The sequence below is a fragment of the Heterodontus francisci genome, chromosome 3, assembly GCF_036365525.1.
Source record: "Heterodontus francisci isolate sHetFra1 chromosome 3, sHetFra1.hap1, whole genome shotgun sequence".
In the NCBI taxonomy this organism is placed as follows: domain Eukaryota; kingdom Metazoa; phylum Chordata; class Chondrichthyes; order Heterodontiformes; family Heterodontidae; genus Heterodontus; species Heterodontus francisci.
In genome coordinates this window covers 187,239,196-187,251,628 of record NC_090373.1, presented here as the reverse complement: position 1 = coordinate 187,251,628, position 12,433 = coordinate 187,239,196, and the positions used below count along the sequence as shown (strand labels likewise).

Below are 12,433 nucleotides of genomic sequence, written 5' to 3'. Positions count from 1 at the left end.
AGTCCCTTCGTCTAATTCATTAATATAGGTTATAAACAGTTGAGGCCCCAGTACTGATCCCTGTGGCACTCCGCTAGTCACAGTTTGGCAACCTGAAAATGCACCATTTATCCTGACTATCTGTTTCCTATTAGTTAGCCAATCCTCTATCCTTGCAAATATATTACCCCCAACATCATGAGCTCCTATCTTATGTATTAACCTTTTATGTGGTACCTAATCAAATGCCTTTTGCCAATCCAAATACACTACATCTGCTGGTTTCCCTATATCTATCCTGCTTGATACATCCTCAAAGAACATGATTGCCCTTTCATAAAACCACGTTGACTCGGCTTGATTGCATTATGATTTTCTAAATGTCCTGCTACTATTTCCTTAATAATGGATTCCAGCATTTTCCCAATGACAGATGTTAGGCTAACTGGCCTATAGTTCCTGTTTTCTGTCCATCCGCGCTACATGTTACATTTGTGGTTTTCCAATCCACTGGGAACTTTTGCAGAATCTAGGGATTTTTGGAGGATTACAACCAATATATCCACTACCTCTGTAGCTGCTGCTTTTATGACTATGCAGGCCATCTGGCCTAGGGGACGTGTCAGCCTATAGTCCCAGTAGTTTTTCTTGTACCTTTTCTCTAGTGATAGTGATTGTTTTAAATTCCTCCCTCCCTTTTTCCCCTTGATTTTCTGGTATTCTTGGGATGCAGTGTCTTCTACTGTGAAGGCAAATACAAAACACTTGTTCAAAGTCTTCCATTTCCTTGTTTCCCATTATTAATTCCCCAATCTCATTCTCTAAGGGACCAACACTTACTTTAGCTACTGTCTTCCTTTTTAGATATTTGTAGAAGGTTTTACTGTCTGTTTTTATATTTCTTGCTAGTTTATTCTCATAATTCAATTTCTCCCTTTTTTCCGTCATCCTCTGCTGGTTTGTAAAAATTTTCCCAATCTTCTGGTTACCAGTATTGTTTGCAGCATTATATGCCTTTTCTTCCAATTTGATAACATCCTTAACTTCCTTTGTTAGCCCTGCATGATGCATCCTTCTTCTAGAGTCTTTTTTTTCCTCAGTGGAGTATATATTTGTTGAGAGGTATGAAATAGCTTCTTCAATGTCTCTACTGTCTTACCTTTTAAGTTATTTTCCCAGTCCACTTTAGCCAACTCTGTCTTCTTACCCTTGTAATTGCCTTTAAGTTTAAAACACTAGTTTCAGGCCGAAACTTCTCACCCTCAAAACTAAATGTGAAATTCATCATGTTTTGATCACTCTTCCATAGAGGATCCTTTAATATGAGGTCATTTGTTAGTCCTGTCTCATTGCACATTACCAGGTCTAAAATAGCCTGCTCCTGGGTTGGTTCCAGAATGTATTGTTCTAAGAATCTTGCCCTAATACATTCTATGAACTCATCAACTTTATGGGAAGATGGTGGCGTGGTGGTAATGTCATTGGACTAGAGGCAGCTGGTGAAATTTTAATTCAATTAATTAATAAAATCAATTAGTTAACAAAAATCTGGAATTGAAAGCTTGTCTCAGTAATGGTGCCATGAAACTACCATAGATTGTCATAAAAACACAACTGGTTCACTAATGTCCTTTAGGGAAGGAAATTTGCCATCATTACCTGGTGTGGCCGACATGTCACTTCAGACCCACAACAACATGATTGACGCTGAACTGCCCTCTGAAGTGGCCTAGCAAGCCACTCAGTTGAGGGTAATTAGTGATGGGCAACAAATGCTGGCCTGCTGGCGATGCCTACATCCCATGAAATAATTTTTTTTTTAAATCCTGCAGGCTACCTTTGCCAGTTTTATTAGTGCAATCTATATGAAGATTAAAATCGCCCTTAATTATTGCAGTACCTTTCCTACAAGTCCCCATTTCTCAATTTATATGCGGTCCCACAGTGTAGCTGTTGTTAGGGGACACTGTTTCAAGGAATATCACAAAAACACATTATCTTGTCATTATCACATTTCTGGTTATGGGATCTTGCTGTACACAAATTGGCTGCCACATTCCCTACATTGCAACAGTGACTACACTTAAAAAGTACTTCATTGGCTGGAAAGCGCTTTGAGACATCCGTTGGTTGTGAAAAGCGCTATATAAATGCAAGCCTTTCTTTCTTAGTACTGCCACCCCACCTCCCCATTTTTCTTCCCTATCTTTTCTGAACACTTTGTATCCTTGAATATTAGGTACCCAGTCCTCACCATGTTTAAGTTACATTTCCTTTATTGCCACTACATCGTATTCTAACATGGCTCTTTAATCAACAGTTCAATGCCACCTCCTCTTTTAACCCCTCCCCTATCACGTCTGCAGATTCTGTACCCTGGGATATTAAACTGCCAGTCTTGTCCTTCCCTCAGCCATGTCTCAGTAATAGCAATAATATCATATTCCCATGTGTTAATCAACGCCCTCAATTCATCTGCCTTACTAGTAAGACTCCTTGCATTAAAATAGATACAATCCAGCCTTGCATTACTTTCCTGAGCCTTAACAGATCTGCATTTACTCTGACCTCTGAACTGACTTAGCTTCACATTTATATTTGATTGTATATCACCTCCTACTGTGATGCCACTCTGCATCCCATCCCCTGCCAAATTAGATTAACCCCCCCCCCGCCACAACCTCCCCAACAGCACTAGCAAACCTCCCAGCAAGGATGCTGATCCCATTCTGGTTCAGGTGCAACCCGTCTATCTTGTACAGATCCCACCTTCGCCAGAAACAGGCCCAGTGATCCAAGAATCTAAAGCCCTCCCTCCTGCACCATCTCTCCAACCATGCATTCATCTGCTCTAACCTACTATTCATACTAACCCGTGGCAATGGAAGAATCCCAGAGATTACAGCCTTTGAGGTCCTACTTTTTAATCTGCTGCCTAGCTCCCTAAATTCTTTTTGCAGGACCTCATCCCTCTTTCTACCGATGTCATTGGTACAAACGTGGACCACGACCTCTGGCTGTGCACCCTCACCCTCCAGAATACTTTGTAGCTGCTTAGTGTTATCCAAGTAGTAGGGGCGTGGAACGCCCTGCCTGCAACAGTAGTAGACTCGCCAACTTTAAGGGCATTTAAGTGGTCATTGGATAGACATATGGATGTAAATGGAATAGTGTAGGTCAGATGATCGGCGCAACATCGAGGGCCGAAGGGCCTGTACTGCGCTGTAATATTCTAAAAAAAAAAAAAAGCCCCTTGCCACCAGGGAAGCAACATACCATCCTGGAATCACGTCTGCGACCACAGAAACGCCTATCTGTTCCTCTAACCATAGAATCCCCTCCCACTATTGCCCTCTTGTCCCTTTTTCTCCGTCCCAGCACAGCTGAGTCAGCCATGACATTCCGGTCATGATTCTCAGTGCATTCTCCAGAGGAACCCTCTCCCTCATCGGTACTCAGAACTGAATACCAGTTCGGATCTTGTACATTTCATTCAAGTCACCTCTGAAACTTCTAAAGTTGAGCGGATACAAGCCTAGCCAGTCCAACCTTTCCTCATAAGTAAACTTGCCCATTCCAGGTATTCATCTAGTAAACCTTCTCTGGACTGCTTCCAAAGGATTTACATCCTTCCTTAAATAAGGAGACCAATACTGTATGCAGTACTCAAGATGTGGTCTCACCAATGCCCTGTATAACTGAAGCATAACCTCCCTACTTTTGTATTTAATTCCTCTTGCAATAAACAATAACATTCGATTAGCTTTTCTAATTACTTGTTGAAACTGCATACAAAACTTTTGCAATTCATGCACTAGGACACCCAGATTCCTCTGCATCTCAGAGTCTGCAATCTCTCACCATTTAGATAATATGCTTTTTTATTCTTCCTGCACAAATGAACAGTTTCACATTTTCCCACATTATATTCCATTTTCTAGGTCTTTGCCCACTCACTGAACATATCTATATCCCTTTGTAGCCCCTTTATGTCCTCTTCACAACCTACTTTCCTACCTATCTTTGTGTCATCAGCAAATTTAGCAACCATACCTTCGGTCCCTTCAGCCAAGTCATATTTATATAAATTGTAAAAAGTTGAGGCTCCAGCACATCTCTGCCGCACACCACTCGTTATAATTTGCCAACCAGAAAATGACCCATTTATGCCTACTCCCTGTTTGCTAGCCAATCTTCTATCAATGCCAATATGTTACCCCCTACACCATGAGCTTTTACTTTCTGCAATAACCTTTGATGTGGTACCTTATCAAATGCCTTATGGAAATCTAAGTACAGTCCATCCACCAGTTCCCCTTTATCCACAGCACATGTTACTTCTTCAAAGAACTCCAAAAAATTGGTTAAACATGATTTCCCTTTCACAAAACCATGTTGACTCTGCTTGATTACCTTGAATTTTTCAAAGTGTCCTGCTATAACGTCTTCAATAATAGCTTCTAACATTTTCCCTAAGACAGATGTTAAGGTAACTGGCCTATAGTGTCCTGCTTTCTGTGTCCCACCCTTTTTGAATAAAGGAGTTACATTTGCCATTTTCCAGTTTAATGGAACCTTCCCCGAATCTAGGAAATTTTGGAAAATTAAAACCAACAACTATCTCGCTAGCCATTTCGTTTAGGACTCGAGGATGAAGTCCATCAGCATCAGGGACTTGTCAGCCTGCAGCTCCAGCAGTTTTCTCAGTGCCACTTCTCTGGTGATTGTAATTTTCTTGAGTTCCTCCCTCCCTTCCATTTCCTGATTTACAGCTATTTTTGGGATGTTACTTGTATCCTCTATGGTGAAGACCGATGCAAAATAGCTGTTTTAATTCATCTGCCATCTCCTTATTTTCCCTCATTAATTCCCCGGACTCACTTTCTATAGGACCAACTCTCACTTTGTTAACTCTTTTCTTTTTTAAATACTTATAGAAACACTTACTGTTTTTATATTTCTAGCTAGCTTTCTCGCATTCTATTTTTTCTATCCTTATCAATCTTTTCATCATTCTTTGCTTTTTTAATATTCTGTCCAATCTTCTGACCTGCCACTCATCTTTGCACAATTATATGCTTATTCTTTAAGTTTGATACTATGTTTAACTTTTTAGTTAACCACGGATGGTGATTCCTCCCCTTGGAATTTTTCTTTCTTGTTGGAATATATCTATTCTGAAATATCCCCTTAAATGTCTGCCATGCATCTCTATTGATCTACCCCTTAACCTGATTTGCCAGTTCATTTAGTTAGCTCTGCTTTCATTCCCTCATAATTGTCCTTGTTTAAAATTTAAAACTAGTCTTGGACCCATTCTTCTCTCCCTCAAACTGAATGTAAAATTCAATCACATTATGATCGCTGCTACCTAGGGGCGCCTTCACTATGAGGTCATCAATTAATCCTATCACGTTGCGCAGTGGTGAGCACCGCAGTCTCACAGCTCCAGCGACCCAGGTTCGGTTCTGGGTCCTGCCTGTGCGGAGTTTGCAAGTTCTCCCTGTGACCGTGTGGGTTTCCGCCGGGTGCTCCGGTTTCCTCCCACAGCCAAAGACTTGCAGGTTGATAGGTAAATTGGCCATTGTAAATTGTGTACGTAGGTGGTAGGAGAATTGAGGGAAGGTGGGCATGTGGTAGGGGACATGGGATTAATGTAGGATTAGTATAAATGGGTGGTTGGTGGTCGGCACAGACTCGGTGGGCCGAAGAGCCTGTTTCTATATCTCTCTATGCACAATACCAGGTCTAGTATAGCCTGCTCTCTAGCTCCAGAATGTGCTGTACTAAGAAACTATTCCGAAAACATTCTATGAACTCCTCATCTCGGCTGCCTTTGTCCAGCTGATTATTCTAGTCTATATGTAGATTAAAATCCCCCATGATTATCATCGTACCTTTCTGATAAGATCCCATTATTTCTTCCTTTTATACTCTGTCCTACCGCGTGGTTACTGTTAGGGGGCCTGTACACCACTCCCACGAGTGACTTCTTACCTTTATCATTTCTCATCTCTACCCACTGTACCTGCTTCTACATCCTAGTCTCCTGAACTTAGGTCATCCCTCTCATGTGCTAATACCATGATTAATTAACAGAGCTACCCCTCCACCTTTTCCTAGCTTCCTGTCCTTCCTAAATGACATGTACCCTTCAATATTCAGGTCCCAATCTATGTCATCATGCAGCCATGTCTCTGTAATGGCTATCAGATTGGACTTATTTATTTCTATTTGCACTATCAGTTCATCTGTTTTGTTTTGAATGCTACGTGCACCCTGGTTTGTTCCTGCAGATCTCTCTCAAAGCTGTGAGCGGCCTTGTTTGGTTTCCTCTCTGTTCTGCGTTTAAGTAGGAGAGTACGGTGTCTAATCTCTGTAACATTTCGGTGTTAGCTGACTGGATGGTAGGGGGTTCAAGTTGGGAATGCTCCAGGCCTCCCTCTGACTCCTCCTCACTGTCACTTTCGTCCTTGTCTTTCCTGACTGCCTGACAGAGCTGTGCTGGTTTGTCCCCTTCCTGGCTGTGATACAACTTTAACGTATTGATTGTGGCACAGCCTTTGCTTTTTCCTATGGTCTGGGATGTCAATTAAATAATTCACCTCGCTAATCCTCTTTACTACACTTTATGGGCCACTGAACCAAGCTTTCAGGGTTCACCCTGTATTGGTAGTAACAGTAACACATAGTATCTGGGCTGAAATGTTCTGGCCTTGGCATGTTTATCTGCCTGCATTTTCAGTTTCCTGGGAGGTTTATAGCTGTTCCTGAGCCACTGCACAGGCTCTCGTGAGCTGCTCACGGAACATGGAGATGTAGTCTAGCCTGGAAGGTTCATCCCTGGGTCCTAAAAACCTCCCCTTGATTAGTTTAAGAGGACCTCTCACGTTGTATCCATAAACTAATTCAAAGAGACGGAAGCAAGTGGAATCATTGGGTGAGTCCTTGGTGGCAAAGAAAAGAAATCCCAGCCTTTTATGCCAGTCATGGGGATACTCATAGCAGTATGCCCTGTTCATTGTCTTTAGGGTCTGGTGGTACTGCTCCAAAGCCCCTTGCGACTGTGGTTGGTAAGCTGAAGACTTGAGCTGTGTTATGCCCAGATTACCCATGACCTTTTGAAACCTACTGGACATAAAATTCGTGCCCTGATCTGACTGGATGTCAACAAGCAGCCCGTATCGGCTGAAGAATTGGGTTAGCACCTCCACCATTAACTTGGCAGAGATAGTTCTTAGGGAGGGTGGCCTCAGGAAATCGGGTAGCCACGTCCATAATGGTGAGAAGCTACTGGTAGCCCCCTTTTGCTTTTGGCAGGGACACCACACAATCTACCAGCACTCTGCTGAATGGTTCCCCAAAAGCCATTATAGGAATTCGGGATGCAGGTTTTATTGCAGGTTGGGGCTTCCCCACAACCTGGCACATGTGGCAAGTCTTAAAGAACTCCACCAAATCCTTGTGGAGTTGTGGCCAGTAAAAATGCTGTCTTATGCGGGCTTGGGTTTTTCTGATACCGACATGTCCAGCCATTGGAATCTCATGGGCTATTCTCAGTCTTTCCCAGGGTACCTTGGCGGCACCACTACCGGTGGACCATTATTCACTCTTTGTCCACAGGTCTCCACTTCCTCATCAACACCTCATTTTTTAAATAGTAGCACTCTGGAACTCCCTCTGCTTCAGCTTCAGTTTGGGCAGTCTGTGCTAACTTTTTTAACACCGGATTGGCTTGCTGAGCCTCGACCAAGGAAGACCTGCTTAACACTTCCTTCGGTTCCTCTAAATTCCCGAAGAAGGTTTCGGATAGCTAGACATCAGGGTCATCTGTCTGCAGTGCCAGTTCAGCTTCCTGTGACGGAGCTTTTTTGGCCATGGACAGGGTCACCACACAGTCTGGGAAAATGCCAGGGACCTTCTCCTGTAACTGCTCTGTCCCCCTGATCTCATTCGGCCTCTCTAAGACCACTAGGGAAACTACCATCTTCGCCCCCGCCAGGTCATTACCAAGGAGCAGGTTGAACCCGCCCACAGGTAAACTAGGGACAATCCCCATGGTTGATATAAGGTCACACTCCAGGTTGAACAACCTGCCCCCGATCTTGTGTGGAGGAAAATTCCTTCTTCAGAGGACTTGAACGCATGTGAAAGCAGCAAGGAGAAGAAAATCCCAAAAAGTGTGGGTGCGAGAACACAGCCCTGTTTCACGCCACTCAGGATAGGAAAGGGCTCTGATGAGGAGCCACCATGTTGAATTGTGCCTTTCATATTGTCATGGAATGAGGTGATGACGTATCTCCAACACAGAAGTCCTCGAGGCGGCCAACATCCCCAGCTTATACACACTATTGAGTCAGCGGCGCTTGAGATGGCTTGGCCATGTGAGCCGCATGGAAGATGGCAGGATCCCCAAAGACACATTGTACAGCGAGCTCGCCACTGGTATCAGACCCACCGGCCGTCCATGTCTCTGCTTTAACGACGTCTGCAAACGCGACATGAAATCCTGTGACATTGATCACAAGTAGTGGGAGTCAGTTGCCAGCGTTCGCCAGAGCTGGCGGGCAGCCATAAAGACGGGGCTAAAGTGTGGCGAGTCGAAGAGACTTGGTAGTTGGCAGGAAAAAAGACAGAGGCGCAAGGGGAGAGCCAACTGTGTAACAGCCCCGACAAACAAATTTCTCTGCAGCACCTGTGGAAGAGCCTGTCACTCCAGAATTGGCCTTTATAGCCACTCCAGGCGCTGCTTCACAAATCACTGACCACCTCCAGGCGCTTACCCATTGTCTCTCGAGATAAGGAGGCCAAAGAAGAAGAAGACTCCAGGTGCATCCCATATAAAGGTATGGGTATATACCTTCTCCTGATACCGTTCACTAATACTTTGGAATTCAGTGCACTCTCTGGGAGAAAGGCTATGCCTTTTCCCAGCAGAAGGGATTGGGTCGCTCCTGTATACCTAAGGATGACTATGCGCTTACTTGCCTCACTTGATTGAAACATGTAAGATCCTGAGGGGTTTTGACAGGGTGGGTGTGGAAAGGATGTTGCCCCTTGTGGGAGAATCAAGAACTAGGGATCACTGTTTAAAAATAAGGGGTTGCCCATTTAAGACAGAGATGAGGAAAATTTTTTTCTTTGTGTCTTTGGTATTGTCTACCTCAAAAGGCGGTGGAAGCAGAGTCTTTGAATATTTTTAAGGCAGAGGTAGATAGATTCTTAATAAGCAAGGGGATGAAAGGTTATCAGGGGTAGGCGGAAATGTGGATTAATCAGTTCGGCCATGAACGTATTGAATGGCGGAGCAGGCTCGATGGGCCGAGTGACTTACTCCTGCTCCTAATCCGTATGTTCGTATTTTGGGTTTCCTAGCTTTTGGGCGGATATTTATCTCTAAACGCCAAGCTATACTCCTTAACTCTTCAATGGATAGGGTTTTTAAACTGTCCAAAGTTACTTCACTCTGTTCTAGGAAGGTACTGACCTCGAATGTGCATATTTTAGTACTCTTAACATTGAACTACAAGAAAACCTGCATTGAAATTTTTTACATTAATGCTAGGGATCAAATTGGTTTCCCACATACAATTTTTCATTTGTCTTTGGGTTTGATCTCGGGCTTGAGACCTCAAATTTCTGTTACTATTCGGTGAGGAGGGGTCTCTTATCACAGAATCACTGAATAATACAGTGCACAAGAGGCCCTTCGGCACCAATGCATTAAAGACACCTGACCTGTCTACCTAATCCCATTTGCCAGCACTTGGCGCATAGCCTTGAATGTTATGACGTGCCAAGTGCTCATCCAGGTACTTTTTAAAGGATGTGAGGCAACCTGCATCTACCACCCTCCCAGGCAGTGCATTCCAGACCGTCACCACCCTCTGGGTAAAAAAGTTCTTCCTCATATCCCCCTTAAACCTCCCGACCCTCACCTTAAACTTGTGTCCCCTCGTAACTGACCCTTCAACTAAGGGGAACAGCTGCTCCCTATCCACCCTGTCCATGCCCCTCATAATCTTGTACACCTCGATCAGGTCACCCCTCAGTCTTCTCTGCTCCAGCGAAAACAACCCAAGCCTATCCAACCTCTCTTCATAGCTTAAATGTTCCATCCCAGGCACCATCCTGGTGAATTGCCTCTGCATCCCCTCCAGTGCAATCACATCCTTCCTATAATGTGGCGACCAGAATTGCACACAGTACTCCAGCTGTGGCCTTACCAAAGTTCTGTACAACTCCAACATGACCTCCCTGCTTTTGTAATCTATGCATCGACTGATAAAAGCAAGTGTCCCAAATGCCTTTTTCACCACCCTATTAACCTGCCCTTCTGCCTTCAGGGATCTATGGACAAACACGCCAAGGTCCCTTTGTTCCTCGGAACTTCCCAGTGTCAGGCCATTCATTGAATACTTCCATGTCACATTACTCCTTCCAAAGTGTATCACCTCACACTTTACAGGGTTAAATTCCATCTGCCACTTTTCTGCCCATTTGACCATCCCGTCTATATCTTCCAGTAACCCAAGACACTCAACCTCACTGTTAACCACTCGACCACTGTCTCCTACAGCTAAGCCAATTTTGAATCCACCTTATCAAGTTATCCTGTATCCCATGTGCATTTGCTTTCTTGATAAGGCTCCCATGTGGGACCTTGTCAAAGGCTTTGCTGAAATCCATGTAAACTACATCAACTGCACTACCCTCATCTACACACCTGGTCACATGCTCAAAAAATTCAATCATATTTGTTAGGCAGGACCTCCCTCTGACAAAGCCAACTGGCTATTCCTAATCAAATTTTGCCTCTCCAAGTGGAGATAGATTCTCTCCTTCAGAATTTTCTCCAATAGTTTCCCTACCACTGACGTGAGGCTCACTGGTCTATAGTTCCCTGGCTTATCTCTACAACCTTTCTTAAATAGTGGGACCACATTAGATGTTCTCCAGTCCTCTGGCACCTCCCCCGTGGCCAGAGAGGAATTAAAAATTTGGGTCAGAGCCCCTGCAATCTCCACCCTCACCTCTCACAGCATCTTGGGATACAAATCTTCCAGACCTGGAGATTTGTCTACTTTTAAGCCTGCCAAAACATCCAATACCTTGTCACTCCCTATGTCAATTTGCTCAAGAACCTCACAGTCTCTCTCTCTGAAGTATTCATTCAACACCCTACCCATGTCCTCTGGCTCCGTCCACAGATCTCCCCCTTGGTCCCTAATGGGTCCTACTCTTTCCCTGGTTATTCTCTTCCCATTGATATACTTATAGAATATCTTGGGATTTTCCCTACTTTTGCCAGCCAGAGCTTTCTCATATCCCCTCTTTGCTCTCCTAATTGCTTTCTTAAGCTCCATCCTACACTTTCTGTACTCCACTAATGCTTCCGTTGATTTGCTCTCCTTGTATTTGCTGAAAGCCTCTCTTTTCCTTCTCATCGTACCCTGAATGTTTCTGGTCATCCATGGTTCTCTGGGCTTGTTGCTCCTACCTGTTACCCTAGAGGGAACATTTTGGGCCTGTACCCTCCCCATTTCCTTTTTGAATGCCCCCCACTGCTCTTCTGTAGATTTCCCGACAAGTAACTCTTTCCAGTCTACCTTGGCCAGATACTGCCTTATTTTACTAAAATTCGCTCTCCCCCAATCCAAAACCTTTTTTTGTAACTTGTCTATTTCTTTCTCCATAACAAGCTTAAATTGTACCATGTTATGGTCACTATCTACAAAATGCTCCCCCACCAACACATCAACCACCTGTCCGGCTTCATTCCCCAGAATTAGGTTCAGCACTGCACCCTCTCGAGTTGGATCCTCTACATATTGAGCTAAAAAGTTCTCCTGTATACATTTTAAGAACTCCACTCCATCTAAGCCCTTAACACGATAACTATCCCAATTAATGTTGGAAAGGTTGAAATCAGCTAAGATAATTACCCTATTATTATTTTTACACACCTCTGTGAATTGCGCACATATTTGCTCCTCAATTTCCCGCTGACTGTCTGGGGGTCTATAATAGACACCTAGCAATGTGGCTGTCCCTTTTTTATTCCTAAACTCTACCCATAAAGCTTCATTTGATGCTAGAGGGCTAGTAAGGGCTAGAAGGCTGGGAACAGACGAAGCCCTTGAGGAATATAAAGAAAGTTGGAAGGAACTTAAGCAAGTAGTCAGGAGGGCTGAAAGGAGTCATGAAAAGTCATTGGCAAACAGGATTAAGGAGAATCCCAAGGCTTTTTATACATATATAAAGAGCAAGGGGGTAATCAGGGAAAGGGTTGGCCCACTCGAGGACAGAGGAGGGAATCTATGTGTGGAGCCAGAGGAAATGGGCAAGGTACTAAATAAGTACTTTGCATCAGTATTCACCAAAGAGAAGGACTTGGTGGATGATGAGTCTTGGGAAGGGAGTGTAGATAGTCTGGGTTATGTCGATATCAAAA

General features: G+C 43.9%; 1 protein-coding gene across 1 annotated transcript in view; it reads left to right on the top strand.

Moving 5' to 3' along the window:
• mrps18a (mitochondrial ribosomal protein S18A) overlaps positions 1-12,433 on the top strand; it is a 120,872-nt gene that overhangs the window by 89,293 nt on the left and 19,146 nt on the right. The window lies entirely within an intron of this gene.